Source organism: Physeter macrocephalus, chromosome 8 (genome assembly GCF_002837175.3).
Source record: "Physeter macrocephalus isolate SW-GA chromosome 8, ASM283717v5, whole genome shotgun sequence".
Taxonomy (NCBI): domain Eukaryota; kingdom Metazoa; phylum Chordata; class Mammalia; order Artiodactyla; family Physeteridae; genus Physeter; species Physeter macrocephalus.
Window position 1 is genome coordinate 132002873 of NC_041221.1, and position 6367 is coordinate 132009239.

Sequence of the window (6367 nt, forward strand, 5' to 3'; positions counted from 1 at the left end):
CAGGCCCAGCGGCCATGGCTCACGGGCCCAGCCGCTCCGCGGCATGTAGGATCCTCCCAGACCGGGGCGCGAACCCGGTTCCCCTGCATCGGCAGGCGGACGCGCAACCACTGCGCCACCAGGGAAGCCCTCACCTGCTTTTTAAACTTAATGGTCCTTTATGAACATTTAACCAGGTACTCTACAACAGCAGTTCTCAAACTATTTGAATTCAAAACGCCTTTATCTTCTTAAATTATTGAGGACTGCAAAGAGCTCTTGTTTATGTGGGTTATATCTGTCAGTATTTGTTCTATTAGAAATTAAAACAGAAAGATCTTAAATATCAATTTATTCATTTTTTAAATGTTAATATGTAAACAAGTTACACATTAATATAAATAATGTATTTGTATAAAAAATAACTATATTCTCCGAACAAACAAAATTTAGTGAGAAGAGTGTCATTGCCTTGCAACTTTGCACATTTCTTTAATGTCTGGTTTAACAGAAGATAGCTAGATTCTCATGTCTCCTGTACTTGGTCGTTGCTATCTATTGTTTAAAGTATAAAAAAATCCAGCCTACATTAAAAAAAAAAACAGATATGTGTTTGGGAAAAGATAGAAGATTTTAATATCCTTTTCAGATAATTTTGGATGTTCTTCTTTGATACCATACCAAAACCCCAAAAGTAGTAGTTTCTTAAAGGTTAATAGCAGTGTATGCTGGTGGGAATGTAAATTGATACAGCCACTATGGAGAACAGTATGGAGGTTCCTTAAAAAACTACAAATAGAACTACCATACTCTAAACAGTAGTGTTTTACTGTCCTCACCCGAGCCACTGGGGGCACCTAAGCATGTGACAGAGTGCTCTACACCCCTGAACAGGAGCTGAGGTGGAGTGGTCTCCATCCCAGCTCCGCTAGCCAGAGGCAATATGTAAGCACTTATGAAAACAATATTCCACATTTTTAGTAGTCATAAAATGTTAATTAAAACCAGGAGTCACAATTTCCACCTAATAAATTACAAATGATGGCACCCAATTGTGCCAAAGATACAATGAAAAGGACATTCACATATACTGTTAGTGGAGGATAAATTGATACACCACCTCAGGAAAATAATTTGGCAAAATGTATAAGAGCCATAAAATGTTCACATAGTTTCTGACAATTTTCACAAGGGGTCCCACCCTTATGAAAATAGTCAGAAACGCATTAAAAGAAAGACTTTTATGAACCATAGTCATATATGCTATCATGAGTCTGGGAAGCATTATTTGTATCTGGGGACCAGGCAACGTAAATATAACTATAAACTTAAGTTATAAACTGTTCATGGTATGATTTTAAGTGAAAAAAAGCAGAGTATAAGGAGGGTGGGAGGGAGGGAGATGCAAGAGGGAAGAGATATGGGAACATATGTATATGTATAACTGATTCACTTTGTTGTAGAGCAGAAACTAACACACCATTGTAAAACAGTTATACTCCAATAAAGATGTTACAAAAATAAAAAAGGTTAATAGCAGTGTAGAATCTGAAACCAATGGATAAATTTTTGAATTTGGTAACATAAAAATCCGTTAATCTACTTTTTTATTATTTTGAATGGATGTATTAATCTATCTTATTTTGTGGGGGGAATGAGCAGAATTCTTAAACTTTATTTTACATTTAAAAAGTCTGCATTAGGGGCTTCCCTGGTGGTACAGTGGTTGAGAGTCCACCTGCCGATGCAGGGGACACGGGTTCGTGCCCCGGTCCGGGAAGATCCCACATGCGGCGGAGCGGCTAGGCCCGTGAGCCATGGCCGCTGAGCCTGCGCGTCCGGAGCCTGTGCTCCGCAACGCGAGAGGCCACAACAGTGAGAGGCCCGCGTACCATAAAAAAAAAAAGTCTGCATTAGGACAGGAATAAAGACGCAGATGTAGAGAATGGACTTGAGGACACGGGGAGGGGGAAGGGTAAGCTGGGACAAAGTGAGAGGGTAGCATTGACATATATACACTACCAAATGTAAAATAGATAGCTAGTGGGAAGCGGCCGCATCACACAGGGAGATCAGCTCGGTGCTTTGTGACCACCTAGAGGGGTGGGATAGGGAGGGGATATGGGGATATATGTATACATATAGCTGATTTCTCTTTGTTATACAGCAGAAACTAACAAAACATTATAAAGCAATTATACTCCAATAAAGATGTTAAAAAAATAAATAAATAAAATAAAAAATAAAAGTCTGCATTAAAAAAAAACCCCACCATAAATCAAGTCCAAGTAAAAATGATAAGCTAGGGAAACATGATTTTTAACTCACACCACAGGCAAAGGGCTAATTTCCTTAATAGTCTATCTTAATTTTTTATCCATTTTTCATGGATCTTTTAGCCATGCATGATTTGGTATAATCACTCATTGGTCATTCGGAAAACAGTGGTTCACTGAGTTATACAGATCTCCCAGTCTTCCAAATGCGAACTCCTTTCATGGTACAATCAGAAGATCACATTCCTTAATATCACCGCTGATAGCAACAGAAGGTTTTTAAGTACTGAGAAGATTTCAAGCTCATGGTGGCAGATACAAATTTCCCAATATTGTAATTTTTGCTTGTAAGTTCAAATTTACCATTGGCAACATAATGTCACAATTACCTTTCTTGAAGTGACAAGTTCATTTTATTTATTTTCAAGAAAATGTCCACCATATACACAGGGCTGCATTATGACTTTCCTGGGCCTTAGGCTTCTTTACCTTCTTGGGCTCCCTTCCTCCATTTAAAAACAAACAAAAACAAACAAAAAACCCCGGCACTGGTGTAAAGACAAATATATTAACATGATATATTACAACTATGCCTCATGGAGAATTCAGCCTTGCATACACCTGAGTCTTAACAACCACAGTTCGTCTGTCAGTCAGGCCCACCTTCTCCATTAGGAACAGAGCCCAGGCCCACATTACTTTATGGGCCCATGAAAATGTTTCAACTTCTTTAAAATCAGAAGAAGAAAATGAAGGTTACTTCTTTTAGACCAAATAAAATATTTTTAAATATAACATTAATATATTTGTCTTTATACCAACATAGTCATAAAATATAATTTTTATATCTTTTTATAGAGGAAGGGGCCCAAAAAAGCAAAAGTGCCTGGAGCCCATGAAAATATTAATGTAGCCCTGCTGTCCATCATTGTCATTTCAAATAAAAATGGTGTTTCATGAAAAAAGCAGCTAGTTTAGCCCACAACTCAATCACACAAATGCTTTTCCTCAAGGCAACCATCCTAGTTTGTTATATAGCAGAAGTACTTCACAAATACTTCCCATGTGGTCACAGAGAACATTTTAAAATGTAAAATGTGTCCTGAGGGGTCAAGATCAATAAAATCCGTTAATCAATAAGATCAATAAGATCAATAAAATTAGTGATTTTTACTGCTTCATCAAGGACATTTTTAAGTGAAACTGTTGGGATATTTTTTTCTGCAAGTGCTTGGCAATAAAGGATAAAATGATGATTAGTACAGTTTGGTGTCATTGCTGATATGTGCTAAGTCACCAGCAGTTGTACCCACGATTGTTTTTGCACCATTGGTGCAAAGACCAAGACAGTGAAAAAGCTAAATAATGTCTGAGCATTATCATGAAAAGTCTGGGGTCTCAGTGACCTTCGGGGATCTGCAGGCCCCATCTTGGGAACCACTGTCCCGAACATCCTGGGCTGTACCATTGTTTAGTTAACCAATTATTATTGGTTATTGTTGTAGTTACTGTTTTTCTTTCAGGCAATTTTCCCACTTTGTTAGAAAGACCTGATGAATGTCCATAGAGATGCATCCTTGGGCACATCTGACTGTTGAGGATAAGTTCTTAGAAGCGGAACTGCTGGATCAAAGAGCCATAGTTTACAAGCTTTAACACAGGTAGCCAAATGGCCCTCCAGAGATCTTGGGACAGGGCAGGCAATGGGCGGGATCGAGCATTCGTGCATTTCCCCAGCACCTCCCGGCCCCACCCTGACTGTTCTCCAAGACCTTTGATGATCTGAGAGTCAAACGGTGGGGTGCCACCATTTCCCTGGTTTAGCTTGACCTTATTTGTGGAAGGGCAGGGAGTGGGTCTCTAGTTAGTTCCTAAGCTTTTCATCAACACACTCAAGCAAAGAGAAGTGAGTGTGAGTGCTCAAGGGAGTGGAGGAATCCCAGGAAAGAAATAAACCTCTCCCCACCGTCCTCTGCCCACCACAAGCAAACAGATGTGGTCTTTTCCATGGAACAGATGCACCACCGTCTGGTCTCTTCCACTGGAGCCTTTCTTCCTTACTTCATTACTGCAGAGGTAAGTTCTCTCTCTTTGATCTGTAATTGGCATTAACGTCCGACTCCTTCCCTTGTTTTCAATAATCCCCACCCCCTCCTGTCTTTGTTAAGCAGTTAATTCCCTTCTCTAAGAGAAGTACAGATGAATATTTACCCTTAATTGGGAACAACAAAGGGACCAAGGAAAACCATCAGGGCTACATTACCTTTTTCCAGGCCTAGAGGCATCTCTAGATTTAAATATTTTCCCCCCTGAGGTTAGAGCTGGATTGAAAATATGGTTTAAAAGATTAGGCTACCTGTAGAGCAGTGGTGCTCAAAGGGACCACTGCGGGGTCCCTGAGACTCTTTACTGGGGTCTGTGGGTTGAGACTACATTCATAATTAATAGTAAGGCCTTATTTGCCTTTTTCACTGTATTGACATTTGCACTGATATTACAAAAGCACTGGTGGGTAAAACTGTGTCTTAGCATACATCAAGGCAGTGGCCCCAAACTGTTAGCAGTTATGGAATTCTTCAACACACACACACAGTTTCACTTAAGAATTAAAAGTATCTTTAATGAGCAGATTTTAAAATTTTTGAAAGCCTGTGTCTGCCACCATGAGCCTGACAGTTGTCAGCTTCCCAAAACTTAAAAACTTTTCTGATGATATTGGTGACGGTATTAACTAATACAATTTTTTGATGTTATATAATAAAAATCTGTCAACATTTGGAAAGATCTTAAATATCTTAGTAATATATAAGATAGTATAACTTAGTGAACTTATATTTTCCAAACGTTGGTTAAAAAAAAAATCATTCAAAGTGAAAGAAAAACCAATGGATTTAATGTCACAGAGTACGAAAAGTCCAGTGATATGTTTTAATATTTTACATAACTACTAACCGTTAGGAAACTACCACTTAATGAGTTTGGGTGTAGAATCAGAGAATAATCTCCACAATTATCTGAAAAGGTTATTATAATACTTCTCTCTTGACTACATTAAAAAACATAAAAAACAAAACAAAACTTTTCCATGGAAAAAGAAAACCACCATAAGAAAGTCAAAAGACAAATGACAAACTGGAAGAAAATATTGGCAAAATATAACACAGGTAAAAGTTATTGTCCTTGTCTTAATCTGCTTAGGTTGCCATAACAAAATACCATAGACTGGGTGGCTTAAATAATAGAATTTCCTCACAGTTCTGGAGGCTGGAAAGTCCAAGATCAAGGTTCTGGTACAGTTCAGTTTCTGGTAAAAGCTGTCTTCCAGAGCACACGGCCACTTGTCTTCACATGACCTTCCCTCTGTTCTCGTGTACAGGGAGAGAGAGAGAGAAATACAAAAGATTATTCTCTGGTGTCTCCTCTTATAAGGACACTAATCCTTTTGGATTAGAGTCCCATCCTTATGACCTCATATAACCTTAATTACCTCCTAAAGGCCCTATTTCCAAACATAGTCACATAGGGGTTAGAGCCTCAATATGAATTCTGGGGGGACACAATTCAGTCCGCAGCAGTCATACAAATATATCTTCTGAAAATTGGGGGAGAGATTTAAAATTCTATTGAAAAAATGCTCAGGGACTTCCCTGGTGGCGCAATGGTTAAGAATCCGCCTGCCAATGCAGGGGACACAGGTTCCATCCTTGGTCCAGGAAGATCCCACATGCCACGGAGCAACTAAGCCTGTGCACCACAACTGTTGAGCCCGTTTGCCTAGAGCCCGTGCTCCACAACAAGAGAAGCCACCTCAATGAGAAGGCCGAGCACCACAAGAAGCGTAGCCCCCGCTCGCCACAACTAGAGAAAACCCACGCGCAGCAATGAAGACCCAAAGCAGACAAAAGAAAAAGAAAAAAAAGAAAACAATGCTCAAATGATACAAACAATTAACAAAAGAGATATAAAAATGGTTTTTAAAATATGAAAAGATGTTCAACTTCACTCATAAGAAAAATGTAAATAAAAATACACCTGCGGCTTCCCTGGTGGCGCAGCGGTTGCGCGTCCGCCTGCCGATGCAGGGGAACCGGGTTCGCGCCCCGGTCTGTGAG